Source organism: Rhipicephalus sanguineus, chromosome 7, assembly GCF_013339695.2.
Source record: "Rhipicephalus sanguineus isolate Rsan-2018 chromosome 7, BIME_Rsan_1.4, whole genome shotgun sequence".
In the NCBI taxonomy this organism is placed as follows: domain Eukaryota; kingdom Metazoa; phylum Arthropoda; class Arachnida; order Ixodida; family Ixodidae; genus Rhipicephalus; species Rhipicephalus sanguineus.
Window position 1 is genome coordinate 68,360,492 of NC_051182.1, and position 17,569 is coordinate 68,378,060.

The window sequence follows — 17,569 nt, forward strand, 5'->3', positions numbered from 1 at the left end:
CATCCCAAATCGTCGTGGTCCCTCTTAGTTGAAGGAAAGAAAGGAAGAAAGTAATAAATATTTCGAGTTGACAGTGGTGACGCATAGTGCGGCAAACAGTTCCTCTCGGCTCATTCGCTAGAGCAAGCAAATAAGAAAATGGGGAAAGAAGCGCCGTTTCGGCGGAGTGGAACAGGTGCCATAGATACGGGCGGGAATAAAAATAAATAAATACCAATAAATAAATAAAATAAAATAAAATAGAAATGGCAGAAAGGAAACAAAACGCAAAGCGCGGCTTCCGCGACGCGCCTTTGAAGGTCGCGGGGGGCATTGTTCCTTTGCTTGGGCGGCAGCGATTACTTGCTGCGAGGGGTGCATCCGTGGCAGAGCAAGCACCGATCCCCGCCTCTTTTACGGTTACTTCCACAATGGGAAAAAGGGTCGGTGTTATTTTGTCGCTTACCCGTTGCGTGTGTGTGGGGGCAAAGATTGTGCATACGCACGAGGCCGTTTGAGAACTACAGTTCAACCGTCACGCGTATGTCAATGTGGCGGCGTGGGTGCAGGAATACTGCCCTGTTAGTGCGAAAGCGTATCCCCGGAGTCGGGGCTCTCCCGATTTGGCGCGAAACCGGATCTGACGTTACCATAGGGAGGTACTCCCTGCCCCTAGACAGGTACTGTTGTAGCTAGGGAAAGATCCGACGATTCCTCGGCCTTGTCCCCAGCCTTTACTTGCCTATGTTCTACTCGGTACCCTCACCCCTCACCGCAGTCGCCGGCCTTGTTTGAGTTATGCCTTCTTTGCACGGTGTGGTGATAGGCGACAGCCAGGTTAAATTCATGTGCAGGAGTCGCCTTCACTTGAAAACATCCGTCGAGACCTGCACATTTAGTTTTGGTGGTTTTGACGCTGTGCGAATGGCTGGGGCCGTCTCTGCGATGCACTTTCAGCGCGTAGACTGTCGTTTTGTACGTTGGTGGTAACGACGTTTGCAGTGCCAACGCGGACCCTCAAGATATATGCGACAATATAGGGGTACGTATTCTGAAATTGTGAGATGCTTGGCATCAGTCACTGAAGGTTGTATTTTCTTTATATTTTAGAAGTTAGTTCCGCAACTGCAGCACGATGTGGCCCCCGTGGTGTATACGTCCTCAATGTGCTGCCACGTTGCTCCAGCTCTGAAGACGCCGATGCGGAGCGCCAGATCAAGAAAACGCGCTTGCTGAACCGCAAGCTGACGGCTACGCTGAAACGCCTGCCGTGTGTTCGAATCTTGAACGCCGAGGTAAGTTTACGCTGACATACTGGTGCGCGCCGCTGAGGGAAATGCCGTACCGTCGTGGTCGGCACGCAGCTTTTTTTAAGAACTTTTTAGCCGCGCTAGTTGCTCATTGCTTGCGGTAAAGTGATGCGGTAGAGGTCTTGCGGGTTAAAATACTGACATGCCGACCACGACGATATGGCATATCCGTATTGCTGCACGGTAAACCTGCACTGCCAACAGACCCGATTAAAGCGGTATGTAGATGCGTACCGTCCGCACCGCATTCTAACGAATTTTAAAACTTAGTTGTAAGTGCACCTAGCAATTTTCTCCCGTGTATATGCGTTCATCTGAAATACCTGACTGTTGTTATTGACAAGGCGTTCACACGATGTTGAGATACAGGGAAAATACCGAAATGAAGGTGACAATGCACGTTAAGCACGTGCACACCTTTTACGTGCACACCTTTTAGTGATCTTGCACGTGGCCATTATACACAGTGGAAAACAAGGCCTTGAAATTTAATGCCCTTTCTTTAAGATGGTGACATACATGGACAGTGAGGATGCTTTTCAGTATTTAGATTTAGCAGAGTGAGGCAACGTGGTGCCATTTTTAGTAGAGGCATTTGAGAATACATGGCTTGCATGTGCCGTCACATGAGCTGGCTCGTATGTTAGAGACAGTTTTGATAAACCATTCCAATGTCTGTGGAATGGTTCATCAACAATGGCAGTGGTAGTGACACAAGCATCCTAGCCTTTCTCACCGAAGGCCACTAATAGAGTAAGACAGTGTTTTCAAGGCATGGGAAAAGAAATGTTTGACTGAAACATCAGTATGTGGTGATACCAAATTCAGAAAACCGCCAGTGTCCGCATCTTCTCAGTGACAAGCAACTCACTATGACGTTGTTAGGTAACTTTTGTTACCCTTGAATAAATGAAAGCCCACAAGTCACTGCTATCTCGATCTGTTTCAGTGGACGAATGAAAACTTGTCGACGAAATGGGTTCATATATGTGAGGTACCTTTTGAAAAGGCAACAATTAAAATTAACGTTTCAGAACCACTATGGGCCCCTTGTTCACAATAAAGAATGCGAAGAGGGTGATTATTTATGGCCTAGGTGCCAGTGGGTGCTGGTGTATATCCTGGGTAGGTGAACACATGTACAGCTAAAGTAAGTTGCACACATACCACATTTGAGATCAGATGTATAAAGATTTTCTTCATTGCGATTAGAGCAGTGGTGTCCAAATTAATCGCTTGGTTAGTAATGAATAATTATCCACCAGTGTTTGAGCATGTCTTGCCTTTCTCAAGGCACTTTTTATGGTGTTTTGTTGTTTGTTTGAACTTTTCGTTCCACTAATGTAGGATGCGTCACAGTTCACGCATTTTGTGGGTAACCTCCTGGAAACTATTTGTCTAAGGAGCACTTTGATTCTTTGGGAGGACAAACAGGAACAGCAAAAGTATGTGGGCATCCCATGGTGCAGGGAATAAGCGAGTCACTTGCAAGATTTTTTTACACTAATTGTGTGAGAATTTCCCAGATGCCAAAAAACTAGGTAACATGACAGCTCACACATGTTAAAGACCTCTTGGAGCAATAAAAGTTGCCAGGGGTAATCTACAAAATTCCACGCATGAACTTTGATACGACTTATATCAGTGAGATTAGAAACCTCAAACGAAGTTCATCGTCAACAAACAGTGCAGCAGTGTACAATAGACAAAGAAGGGAACGGTTGTCTTTGTTACCTTCTTTGTCTGTTGTCCACTCCTACCCTTTTTGTTGAAGATGGATTAGCAACTAGCCCAATCTCAAAGCTTGCCTCAGACGAAGGATTCAACACCAATAGTCACACTCGTTCGGAGCTTTGGCAATTTTAGAGCCCTGTAAAAGCCTTTTATTCATCAATAGAGAGCCATTGGGTGTTTCCCAATATGCCTTACAAGTTTGCCATTGAAAGTTCGGTCTACGTTAATGCAACAGCTTAAACATAATAATTCTAAGTTAGAAACACAGACAACTAACTGGCTAGAACGTGCTATCATATCCTAGTGGAAATGGAAGGACCGTAAATTATAGTGATAGAATCTAGCACACTTTTTGCAGTTTCAACAGGATTTGCATTTTTAAAATGTGTTTCAATGTTGCAAAAACCGGTTTGTTGTGCAGCCTGGTGGACAAGCCTTCATACTGTGCAAAGGAGCCATTCGGATTGCTGTACAGTCTTCTGTTCTTTACATGCACCATAATTCGTGCTTGATATTACAATCTATATTATTAGGCATCCCCACTTTATTCTATGCTTTTTATAAGGCAAAAGGAGTGATTGCTGAGAGGCGGCTTTGCCATCACTGTGACTAAGGGAACTGGCAACCTGTGTCAAGCCGTGGTGCTTATGCGCAGTGCGTATACATGCTGAGTGCACAAACACGAACCACAGCAACAGGGGCTTTATAAGCACAATGTCGCTTTCTTATAGATAAGGCCTTGCTCGTTTGCTGGCGTATTATTGCTATTGTGCTAAACCACCACTGTTTACAATGTGTTGTGTGTATGACTGAATTGGTGCGTAAAATTGTGATAAAAATTTCAAGCCATTCCATTTTGTGAAGGCAGGTTACCAGTGAAGCTGTCTAGCACATAACACACAAATATGAACAAATGTATGAACTCGTTTCTTGTTATGATTGGTGGTAAATGTGATGAAAGGTACACACACACACACATTTCTTGTCTTGATCGGTGGCTCATTATTTTTTGGTCATGGTGATGACGATGGCCTTATTGTTGCTATGATGCGCAATGATCAGCTTGGTTACAACCTTGCACATGTTCTTAGCCAGAGACTCATCTATGCCTGTCTGTTGGTGAGGTTTGTACAAATTGTGTCGCACAGGAAGCCAAAGCATTCTAACACAAATTGCATAACTACGGTGGTTTGTTTTTGTGTTTTATATTTTTTCAAATTAGTGGGTAAAAATTGGGTGCTATTTTTCAAGCTGGTAATTTGAGAGAAATCACATTTTTCGTGGAACCATCATTGAACTGCATGTTTTTGGGGGGGGGGGGGTTTAGTTTAGAAATGCTACATGAAATACATTTACACAAATTGATAAGTCAAAAGGACAGTAAAGAGCCTTGATAACATCTAGGAAAAGACACATTTAATTCACAAAAAGCTGATCACCGATTTTTTACGCGCCCTTGTTAACGTACATTGCCATTTGCATGTGCAGCATGTTGGTCTTCATTCAAGAGCTGTCTCACCTTTGGATGTACAGAGGCATCCACTTCCACCTTGAGCACCGCACCGTGCAGCCAACGCTCCGCGGAGCGTCTCTCGCGGGCGGCTGGGGCACGCAAGCGCAGTGACAACTGTAGGTGGTGCCTTCGACGCGTCGTCTGCTAAAGCGCAGCGGCTCCGCCCAATCGCGCTTGCTCTTCGATGAAGGTAACTTAATCTCATGGAAATCGAGAAGCGCAGCGACTGCGCCTCGTTCCGCACTGCTTTTTTACCTACTGTTTTCTTTTTCTGCATGCGATCTTAAAAGTAATAAACCTTGGCCCGTGCATGAGTAAGATCGCCAAGCCGGGCTGGCACTCCCGCAACTAAGCTACTCAGATGCTTTGTGCCGTACAGTTAGAATATTCCCGCTACTCACACGGTTGTTTTCATCAGCTGAAAGTTTGGCGACACAAAGTCGACAATAAAAAAACATAAGTTTGCGCTGTGAATTGAAGGCTCACGGAAAACTTTCTGCTTCGTGCTAAAGTTTTGAGCCAAGAAATATATAAAGCGATACGCGGTGCTTTGGGTCACCTAGCGATAAAAGGGGAGTCAAGCTTTATTCAGCGCCTGCTTACAGAAGTAATCATTTGTCAGCGGCGCTTCTTTGGTGAACTGATTTTATTTATTTATTTATTTTATCAGATACTGCCGGCTGCCTTTTGGTAGCCATGGCAGGAGTGGGTACATCACATTACAATATTACACATGGCATCATTTCAGTCGACAAACGAAAAAAAAAACACATCAGAACAAAATCACATATGGCCAACGATAACAACACGTGCGGTCGAATGTGAACTCAAGACGCGAACATGAAAAACAAGTCCAACACCATTTGCACGAATACACTGAGGTAGGACACCTGAACAATACATGTACAGGGTCGTGTTTGAACACCCGAAAGACGTATACGAAATATTGAACCAGACTTCAGAACATCAGTGAAACGGTCAAAGGAACAATATCAAACAATATGAACAGAAGGACGGCCTCCGCCCACAGAAGCATACCGCGGAAGAAATGGTTACCCGCATACATTTCTAGCTGTAAAAAGAGAAAGAATGACAAGAGCTGCGTAAAACATCACAGATAATCTTGCACGGCATTTGTGAACGCATGAACTGATGATAGGCCGACTATGTCACATGGAAGCTCGTTCCATTCTGTTATCGTTCGAGGAAAAAACGAAAATTGGTATGCATTCGTTTTAACTCGTGGCCTTACAATCGTCTTACTGTGCTTCCATCTCGTTGGCCTTGCGCTGTTATACTGCATGTAATCAGTGAAGCCCATTCTAATGTTACCATTTACAATATTGTAAAGCATTTGCAGTCGGTGCAGTTTCCTGCGTGATTCTAGAGTTGGAAGTTCGCTTAAATGTCTAAGGTTAGTAATGGACACGTGCCTACCGTAAGCGTTGAAGATGAATCTTAATGCTTTTTTTTGAACGCGTTCAATGCAGTCGATATCACATTTGGTGTGCGGGTCCCAAGCCACGTCCGCATATTCTAATAACGGTCGAACTAATGTGGTGTAGGCCACAAGCTTAGTTTTAGGAGTGCAATGCACCATGCGATTTCTTAGCATGTTAAGTTTTCTCAAAGCCTTGGAAACTATGTATTGCACATGACTACTCCAGCTTAGCGTAGAAGTGATATACAATCCCAAGTATTTAAATTGGTCTACCGAAGCTAGTGGAACATTATTGATGCTATAGGTATGGACTAGCGGCTCCTTCTTGCGCGTAACTCTCATCTGAACATACTTTGAAACGTTTAGGCGCATCTGCCATGTTGAGCACCAGTTGCTAACAGCTGCTAAGAAGTTGTTTAGTATGTGCTGATCTTTCTCTGACTGAATGTGCATGTATGCAACGCAGTCGTCTGCAAATAAGCGGCAACACACTGGAGAGTTAATCTGTAAATCATTAATATAAATTAAAAAGAGGAACGGGCCGACCACCGATCCCTGGGGAACGCCTGAAAGAACAGATGCAAATTCCGAGTCCGAGTTGCCTATGTGAACAAACTGCCTACGCCGCGTAAGATACGAGTCGAGCCACTGTACTATCTGAGGGTTGTCAAAAAGGCATCGGATCTTTAACATTAAATGTTGGTGTGACACACGGTCGAAGGCTTTTTCAAAATCAAGAAAAATCATGTCAATTTGTCCGCACTTGTCAAGCATTACCATTAGATCATTTACAGTGTGAATAAGTTGCGTCGTGGTGGACAGACCGCGCCGAAAACCATGCTGATTACTTGAAAAATAATTGTTGTCCTCTAAGAAAGAACAGAGATGCTTAAATATGAAATGTTCCAAAACCTTGCTACAAGTGCACAGTAGCGAAACAGGTCTGTAGTTGATTACTTTAAGTTTGTCACCAGTCTTATAAATAGGCACCACCTTTCCTGTTTTCCATTCTAAAGGTATTTCCGCTGTCCGTATACTTTCTTTAAAGATTATGTTCAGATACTTCGCGCACCATTCAGCGTATCTGCGCAAGAACATATTTGGTATGCCATCTGGGCCGATAGATTTTTTTGTGTCTAATTTAAGTAGCGCCGAAAAAATGCCGCTTTCGTTTATTTCTATATCCGGGATAGCATAACTAGTGTTCGGATATGACGAGGGCTGAACGGCGGCGCGAGAAAACACAGACGAAAAGTAGTCATTAAATGCGTTGGCTATACAGTTACTGTCATCGGTGATAGTGTCATCAAGTTTCATTTTGCCAATAGCCTCATTCTTTTTCGTTAGGTGCAACCAGAACTTTCCTGGGTCACTTGCAAGAAAGTGATGCATTTTGACGTTAAAGAAATGGAACTTGGATATCTTTATCTTTGTGCGCAATTCATCTCGCAGTAACTGTAGGGACACCGCCCCCCTGTTCGCGGCCGAGCGATGTAATCGCTTGACACGGCGTTTCAACTGTAATATTTCGCGAGTGATCCAGGGATTCCGCCGACTACGCTTTTTTTGTCTAGTAGGGACATAATTGCTGATGCATTTATTCACAACAGCCTTAAAATGAATCCACAAGTCTTCGACAGTAGAATTTCCAGTATCATACATATGCTGAAAAATATCAAAATCTTCTTCCAGAAGGTCTAGTATACTCTCATCTTGAGCACAGTTAAAATCAGGGAATTTTTTAGTGACGTTTTCGCCCTTTATCCTCGAGACTTGCATACGACCATTAAAAAGGACGATGTCGTGATCTGATATCCCAGGCAAATACGACATGTCATAGCCTACAGCACTAATATTTTCCGAAACAAAAAAAAAAGATCAAGAACTGTGCTAGAAGTAGCTGCTACACGCGTAGGCTGATCCACAAGCTGCTTCAGACGAAACGAGAAGGCAATATCAAGCATCAACTCAGAATGCTGACATGACGACGAAACACACAGTAGGTCCCAGTTAATTTTGGGAAGGTTGAGATCACCGCACAAGATGACATTAGCATTGCTTTTACAGTGCTCATACATGAAATCGTGCAGTTTTTCCAGAATTGAAAGGTCTGCATTTGGTGGTCTGTAAATTGCACCAACGAAAACACTGTATTGGCTCAGGCGAACACGAATCCATAACATTTCAACGTTGGTATTGTGAGGTATCACTTTGTACTCAATGTTTTTCTTCAGCACAACTGCGACGCCACCGCCCCTTGCCCCCCGATCGTGGCGAATAACCTCATGCGACCTTGGCACGACGTCCTCATCAGAAACGTTATCGTGAAGCCACGTCTCAGTTATTACCGTCATGTCTGGGTTATACGCTAGAAGAAGGCCCTCCAGATCAGCAGATTTAGGTAATATGCTTCTTGCATTAACATTCATAATGGAAAACGTATTCCGGGTGGCGCATGGTGGCAGTGGCGTTGTGTCGTTTTTTTTAGATGCCCGATCATTACGCAGGGAAGAACCGTGTCATTCCAAGTGTAATGGAACCATGATGTTGCTCCCTTCATCCCATTTGAACAGTTTTGTGTTGATTTTTACTTTATCAAACAAAAGAGCAACCTTTTCACCTCTCTCTCTATTTTCCTTCGTAACTTCCCACAGTTTTTTCCGGATTGCCTGAACACGAGGGGAAAAATCTTCAGAAATACTGTAGTTGGTACCTTTAAGTTTCCTGCAATTTTTCAGTATTCTCGCCTTGTCTCTCCCGTCTACTAACTTGAAAATTACTGGACGGACCTTGCTCGGATTCGGCTTCCCCAGTCGGTGGATGCGTTCAATTTTAGCATCATGAACACCCAAGGCATCATGAAGTATTTTGTGAGTAACTTCTTCTAACGACTCGAGTTGTTCTCCCCGAGGCTCCGTAATACCATATATAATAAGGTTGTTCCTTCTACTTCTGTTCTCTAGATCGTCTACCTTCAACATTAGCTGATCAACAGTCTTCTGCAGGTCATCAACTCTAGATGTGTAATCGTACACAGTGGACGACAGGCTGTCTAGTTTCATTTCAATTGATGTCAGCTTTTGCGTTGTTTCGTTCAACTTCAAGCTACTAGTACTGATGGTCGTTTTAATTTCCTTCATATCCTTCATTAACGACCTGAGCATTTCATCCGTGTTAGGACCCGGGTTTTCCTCTACGTCACCACAACACGTCAACAAGTCAACAAAACAATGATATGCGGCAAGCATATTTGAAAGCAGTGACCGTGGGCACGGCAGAAGCAAAAGACACACGTTATTGCTTTTGTAGCAGTAAACTGAACGGTTGTCTCTCACCTGTACAAAGAACAAAAAGGGGTTTGATGAATGTACGTCCATCGTGCCTCCACCGTGCCCACTGGCCCAGTCAGCCGCGGCGACAGTTCTTATACCAGATGCACATGATGACGTCGACGAGGGTGGCGCCAGTAGTCTTCCGAATGGTGCAGTACAGATGCGCATGTCCAGATCAGCTGCATTATTCTTCTGTGTATCGATGTGCCAGTCGAAGATACGTTCCGTCGCATCCGGCCCAGTGCGGTTGACACGTGTGTCGCCTGACGAGGGAATCAAGGTGATGGCAAGCACGGTCTGTACAAAGAACAAAAAGGGGTTTGATGAATGTACGTCCATCGTGCCTCCACCGTGCCCACTCGTGATATTGCGTGATATGAGTTCAGCTGAAAACTCTATTAGAATGCTTCTTCATTTTTCTGCATGAATGGTACGAATAAGCATGGTTGCAAATGAGTAGCAAATTAGGGCGGCGTATTGGCGAGTTAAATTCGCTAGCGCATGAAGGCAGCAGTGCTGATAACACCTGAATGTAATGTAACTTCTCTGAAATTGGCAAATTGCTCACATCCTTTTGTTTTCAGGCGAGTAACAATCCAAACTTTCGCACATTTAAAGCTGTTATGTCAGACCTTACCATGCATTTATCGCCAATTTTGCGGCGCCTAGCTTTGAAGCTGATCAAAAACATTTGCGTGAGCAGCGGGAACATTCTGGCTACTGGGCTCAAAGGAGCTGAGTTGCTTAGTTGTAGGAGTTCAAGCGCGGCTGTGAAAGTTTACTCATGCACGGACCGAGGTTTATTGGTTGTGAGATCGCATCCAGAAATGAAAGAAAACACTAGCAGCAAAAGCTAGACGGAACAAGGTGCAGTCGCTTCGCTTCTTCTGAACTGTGCCGGATGCTGGATTTGCATGCGCATAGCAAGAGCGAAGTTAGCTTCACCGCAAAGCAAGTACAATTCGGCAGAGCTGCCGCGCTTTAGCAGACGACGCGGCGAAGGCTCCGCCTAGAGCTGTCACTGCGCATACGCGCTAGTTACCCAAGCAACCAAGAGAGGCGCTCCGCGGAGTGCTGGCCACACGGTGCGGTGTTCAAGGTGGAAGTGGACGACTCTGTACCTCAGCTGAAAGAACCCTCTCAACATTACAGCTTTCATTAGCTATAGTCGGGTACAACTTTAGAAGGCAGCGGCATTTTCCCCTCAAAGGCGGATGCATACGAGCCTCCACCAATAGGCGCGCACTTCAGGTGACGTCATGAGCCGGACGGCCGGTGACGGAGAACATGCCTAACATGCCTAGCGGGACTATTTCTTTAGTCGCGGAGGCAATTGGCTGCTGCGCTTCGGTCATCTGGGCGGGGCCTCTCCTGTCTTCTAAAGTTGTACCCGACTATAGGCACAGCAATGTCATTGCAGCATTTGCTGGCCTCGGGTAGTGAGCAGCAGAGTCATGCCAATATTCAGTGAGTTCAGCAGCTGGTTAGTGTGGATTGCTTCCAGCAAGTACTGGTTGCACTTGTGAAGTGAATTCATGTTTTTAGTCTCTAAAATGAAGGTAGGTCAGTTATGAAATGACTGTCTCAGCAGACAAGAGTCTCTTGCAATGGATTCAATACTGCTTGCAATTTCCATAACGTTAGGCGGTTTTCACCTTTGTTTGAGACGTTCCGTTTAACAGTGCAGTACCATTCTGTGGAGAGTTTTGTGCAAAACTCCACGCAACATCTTTTCACTAATGTGGTGCTGCTGTTGGGTTACATAGACAAAACGGGTTTTACCAGTCATTGTTGAAAGCTCGCCGACCATCTACGGATGATGGAGGATTTTAGCAAGTTTTGAAGGCGTCCGGACGGTTGCTTGCATCTGTGTGCGAGAGCAGACAATGCAGCACTGCATGTGTCACAACTTTGTGGGTGCACTTGTTCTAGCTTCCTACACGGTGATGTCAGTGTCCAACTTGTCGCCCAGAAACCGAAACCGAAAGTCGTTCATACAAATAAGGCGATGTGAAATAGTTTCGAGAGAATACATGAATTTGGGAGTGTGTCTCATGCTTCCTAGATCAATAAGAAATGTTTGCAACAAAGAATGCACAAGCCACAAATTTGATGGCACCACCCCTTTAAGTGGTTGTGTGTGAACTTGACGTCAATTTGGACACTTTGGTGGCTTTGTAACTCCTATCTAACAAAAATAATGCAACATGTTTTTAGAGATTAAGTTAGAGCACGTGCTTGGCTTTAATTCTGGGGAGTTTAAAGAAAATTGAAGATGGCCTTTTTTTTAAACTGAATTTCGAAGTATTTTATTTTTAGAGACGTTTCTTACCATATGCATTTATGGTTTGCGTCTGACATCATCCTCGGCAATCATACTTAGCACAATGGTTAACCTAATGCGTGGCAAATCTCTGGAAAATTTGGGAAATTTCGAGTATTATAGACGCGGAGTGAAAAAATCTGAAAGAGCAATGGGTGCCATATTTGCAACTTCTTTTGCATAAGTTATGGGCAACAGAACTGCAACATAACATCTTATAAATGCACGTTACAGTAAGCCAAGAAAAATTGACTCGCAGCTGCAATAATTTCTTTGTAGGATCTCGTCAAAATCGTATTTTCGGGAAATTCGCGAAAAGCAGTTCTGCTGAGTGAAGACTTCCGTCCAAATTTTTTTGACTTAGGCAAATTTTTTTTTTTTCGCAAAACATTGGTTTCGTGGCCCTAGGGACTCATACAGCAAAATATTTTTTTTTCAGCGAAATTAAAGGGGTCCACAGACATGCACCGATGTTATCTGAATACACTCTATCTGCTACAAAGTAGTAATCTTCATGTTTGCTCATGGAATCTTTATGAAATCGGAAAAATGTGGAACTAGCTGTACATTTGGTAATTTGCCCTACCTGCACGCTGTGGCACATAGGCTATACATAGGCGCCCCACTGATGCTTTTTTTAGTGTGAGCAATGGGGCCATAGTGGTCCCGAAGCATCAATTTTATGTACTTTTAAAAAATTTGAGGCGCGTTCTAATATGTTAATCTGGTACCTTCCCCATCTGACAAGTTTTTATCAGACTTTTGACTATGTAGTGAAGTGTACATCACAGGCTTGCTGTGTCAAAATTCTTCTATTATCCGCACCAGGCTCTCTCCTTGAACACTGTTGTCTTTCAGATATGAACATTGGATGCTTGCACGTGTTCTCCATGTATGACAGGCTGAAATATTCATATTTATTTTCGTTGGCTGCTGCTTCCTTGCGTTAGTGTCAAAGCAGTTGGGGCATTATACAAATGTGCAGGCAACCATTAATTGAATCTGAAATGCATGTGCCATATTTACTCGAATCTAAGCTGATGTTTTTTTATAAAAAACGTGCGAAAGTGGGGGGTTGGCTTAGATTCGAGTACCATGATTAAGTTTTTTTTTTTTCTGGCCTTGCGAATTTCGAGTGTCGGCCTACAATCGAGAGCAGCCTAGATTCGAGTAAGTACGGTACATATTCTAGTACTGTCACTATAGCTTCAGTGGTGGTTGGTCAGCTTTCAGTAGTGATTCATCGCAATGGTGGATGCAGGGTGTCGGAATGAAATGTTTTTCGTTTCGGTTTTAGTTTCGTTCCACCGAAAAAAGTTCCGTTTCTGTTCCGGAACTAAAAAAAAATGTTTTGTAACGGTTCTTATTTTTATGCGAAAATTTGAAGGTAAAGTAACGATAAAAACATAAGATTTGTGGTAAACTTGCGCTCCTCTTAAGAACGTGGGATGGGTAAAACACGTTCTTCCCGCATTCTTCAGAGGAGCGCAAGTAACTGTACGACGAATTGCTACAGACTAGCGCGAGCTATGTGGGGTGTTGTGGCTGTGGCTGGCCCAGAAACCCGTCAGGGAGGAGACCAAGACAAACCAGCAACCATCTTTACTCCGCCGAGTCTCGGCCACAACTGCGAGCTGCGAGCGTGCTATCGTTCGTTTTCTTCTTCTACGGACGACGCGCTTGCAGCCGCCGCTTTTATACTTGTCTATACGCTTCTATACACTTATAGGAAGGAAGAACCAGAGGTCAGCAACAGGAAAGAGCAGGCAACCACAAATGGCGGCAGCAAGGCGGCTGCCACGACGACTGCTAACCCGAAAATGGATGCGGAGCCCCGGAGCCCCCAGTTGCCACGGACAACACCGGGACCTTGGTTACGTGGTGGACGAACCGTGCCGACGTGTGGTCGTGCACGCCACATGCTGTCCGCTGTGGCCAAGGATAGTGGCTACTGCGCCCTCCTCCCCAGTTTCACCGGAGGGGAGGGGGCAGTATAGAAGCGGTGGCTGCGAGCGTGCTGGCCGTAGAAGAAGAGAATGATGAGCGATGGTGCGCTCGCAGCTCGCACTCAGCAGCCACTGGCAGCGGGCAGTTGCGGCCGAGGCTCGGCAGAGTAAAGATGGTTGCTGGTCTGTCTTGGTCTCGTCCCTGAGGGGCTTCTGGGCCAGCCACACAAAACCCCAAAACTAGCACCCTTCCAAGTTACTGTATTTAAATTTCTCAAAAGTGAATTACAAATTTTCTGAGCAGGTTCTATGTTTTGTGTCAAGGGAGTGAGCATTTTCTCAGAAGCAGCCCGTCATCGAGGGTGCAAGACCGCTGTTCTGATAAAACAAACTTCAGCACCGAGAATGCCCTCTCCACACTAGTGTGACTGGCACACGAAAGTCCACTTGCATTAATATAAACAGCTCTGGTTGCCACTCTTTTCATTTTTCATAAAATTTGAACATCTTAACTTCGGAATTCTTCATAATGATTTTTAAGGCGCAAAGCAGGACAAACACAAGAAAGGACACGGGACGGAGCGCCACTAACAACTGAAGTTTATTCGCAGAAATTCACATATAAATATATGTCGTCCTCAGCGCGTGCGCAGAAAGTTGTATTGCCATCAATGGGGGCGGGATAAAGCATGTTCAATGAACTTTTTCTCTGATTTGTACAATACTATAGACGTGTCGCTGACGCACATGTCACCTTTTTTATCGATAAAAAATGCTTCCATTAATTCTCTGGCAGTTTGGTCTGAGCTTTTAGCGATAACCCGCACGTCAGTAAATCGCGGTCCACAAGAGCTTAACGGGCACTGCCTAATGTGCTTAGGTAAATTGGGGCCCTGTTTATTTTGCTCTACATTTCGTTCGTGCTCCCTGATTCGCTCATTTAGGCATCTGCCGGTTTGTCCAATATAGGAGCAGCCGCATGCAAGAGGAATCTCGTACACTACCCCTTCAGCACATTTCGTGTAGGATAGCCCATGTCGAGTTCCACAGCCTCTTACATTCTGAAGGTCTTTTTCTTTTTCTTTTTCTTTTCCTATTTGAGAGCAAAGCCCTCCGAGCTTCCTGGGCGCAGAAAAAACGAGCGGAACACCATGTCTGCTCGCAACCTTTTTCAGGTTATGGGCCAACTTGTGCACATACGGCACGGCCATCGGTCTGACCTCTTCACGAGGGACCTCAGCAGCGGCCCTAGGAGCCCTTTTCTTCATTTTTTGCAAGAGGCTTTCAGCGACTCCGGTGACGAGCGAGCCAGGGAACCCAGCTGAAGCCAGCCTGACCAATTGGTTGTCTTGTACGAGAATTCTTGCATGAGATAAGCGCTAACACTATACCCTGACATATGTATTATTGCTCACATTGCATGACCTCGGTTGTTCCAGATCACCAAGTTTTCCCAGGAACTGAAAACTGATAAAAAATATTTCGGTTTCACTCTGGAACGAAATAATAGATAACGTTTGTTATTTTCGTTCCGGCCAAAAATATCTCTTTTTTTGTTGTTTTTTGGTTTTAGTTCAGTTTTAGTTTCGTTTTCGACACACGGGGTGGATGGCTATGTAATTTCAAGCTGTGGTACTGGTGCAAGCCACATATACAGGGGCAATGCAAACTTTCAAAGGAGCGTGTATTGATTTCAAAAGTTCCGGCTGAGCCCCATCTAGCAGTGAAAAATTTTCACATTGCAGCATACTAGCAACACGTTATGTTGCCAAATTTTTCCATTATCTTATGAAACTGTAGGCTGTGGTCCCATGTTGTTCACTTCCCTTTCTTTTTGTTTAGTGACTTCAGTTGATCTGCAAGTTCTTTCTTGTCTCAATGCATCACATTTTTCCTAATTGCATTAATTTTTTTTGTTCCCACAGCATCGGTTTCTCAATTCCTCGAAAGAGCCACGACGTGCGCTCTTAGCAGTTGATGGGTACCATGTGCACAGAGGCCAAGGGATCGATCAGCTGGCCAAAATCATCGTCAGTTCTCTTGCCCGTGACTTCGGACCTGGAGTGAAGTCACATGGACACAGCGAGCTGGGTATCTGCTACAGGGTGCTGAAGTGCAGCCACTGCAACACAAAAGGCCACGAAGTCCTGCGAGTGCAGCAAATTCCTTCGCCTACCTTCCCAACATGAACCAAGACTGCTTTAGCTCATCTTAATGTGTGAAGCAGCGCACAAAAACAAGACATGAAAGGAGGAATACAATTCAACAGGCCAACCACTGCACTTGCAATTAGCTTATTTTGAAGGGAAAAAAAGGAGGGGGTAATACACATATGCACAAGTGCACAACATTCAAATTTTTTTTTAAGCACCGTTATGAGCAAAAGTCATTGTTGCATGTGGTGCACTTGTGGGTATGTATATACATATTTTTTAAAAGAATAAACTAGTGGCAAGTGCAACAGTTGTCCTGTTGAATCATATTAATCCTCTTGTGTCTTTTTTCTGTGCGCTGCTTTACGTGTTCAGATGCTCTGTCACCAATTCACCCGACTTTCAACCTTACTGAACCTTGCCAAATGCTGCCTGCCATGAAACGGCCCTTTTCAGGGCCACCCATGTGTTGTCCGGCTGGTTGCGAATGCTCCCAACTGTTACCAAGATAGCACTGATAGCCTCCTTGAAACTTGAGAGGAGTTGTGCGCCGCATGTTGACTCTGCTGGCTGTATATTACTTTTGTATAATTAAGATTGTGCCGCAGGGTCTTTCAATTGAAAGTAATACATATAGCATGACCTTGCATTAATAATCTTTCATAAATGCTGATCACTACTCGAACAAATCGAGAACGTTTCTGTATTGCAGCAAATAAATGTAGAAATTGCATATGTCATCACACCTTTATTGCCCAAAAAATTGCATTTATTGCACATCAGGACACTATCTCTGCAAGCTCAGATGTGCACGCGCAGGCCTTGCATTTATGGCTTTGCTATCTCGGCAGCCCTCTGTTCTATTGCTACCTGTGAATGTGCCAAGCAGATTGGTCTGAACGGCATCACAAGTAGCTAAACACATTTTAGAGCGCAATGAACTGGGCTAGTTGGTACTACTTCATTATGTTACAATGCGAGGAAAGAAGCCAAGGCACACAGTGCTGTGTCCCAGCTTTTTCCTCGTTCTGGGAGCACTGAAACAATGAACATTTGAGAACATTCACTTGGAGCTCCTACCATCACATTTGGCTACATGCTCCAAGCCCAGCTCATCCAGACATGATTCAAGGCATCAAGTTGTGTTCGCATACATCATCTGTGTAGAGAACAAGTTATTTTGAATTGAAAAATGGCCATCCACCTGTTTTGCACAAGGCTACCAGGAAATCCATACTGATTTCTCAGAAAGGCAGACAAAAAATTTGTACTGTTCCTGGGCTCAAGCCTGGAACCAACACCTTTCCAGGGCTGTTTCTCTACAACTGAGATAGCCAGTAGGCTAGCAATGGGCAGTGTTAAGGTGCCAATTAGTTGAAGTGCCAATTAGTTGAAAAGTCAAAGCACACAGAATGTGGCAAATGGGTCCCGTGGAAACGTGCAGCAGCTTTTAGCAGAAGATTCTGCTTTAATATGTATTTGTGAAAATCAAACTTGAAAGAAAAAACATTACTTGCAGCTGGTTATAAGCTACTTATACCTACTGTGCTTTCCACAGAACTCATTTGTCATATTCAGTGTCCATGCACTTCAAATTGAATTCGCCCTCGCACTTTGATTACTAGCATACTGGTTAGCTTAAATGGTAGAGCGACCACCCCGAAAAAAAAGTCGTTCTCGAGTTCAAACTGTGGACCATGTCAAATTTTTTGCCAACTAAAATGCTGTTCCTTATGAGAAATCCATATGAATTTTATCGTAGCTTTGTGCAACAAATGGGAGCGGATGGACAAATGGGAGTGAATGGCCATTTTTACATTCATAATCCCTTCTACGTT

General features: G+C 44.4%; 1 long non-coding RNA gene across 1 annotated transcript; it reads left to right on the forward strand.

The window, feature by feature from the left end:
• Positions 1–14,835: 14,835 nt before the first annotated feature.
• LOC119399507 (uncharacterized) lies at positions 14,836–16,464 on the forward strand. The gene is made up of 2 exons (XR_007416872.1): positions 14,836–14,929; positions 15,504–16,464. It is a non-coding gene; the product is annotated as an uncharacterized LOC119399507 (long non-coding RNA).
• The last annotated feature ends 1,105 nt before the right edge of the window (positions 16,465–17,569 follow it).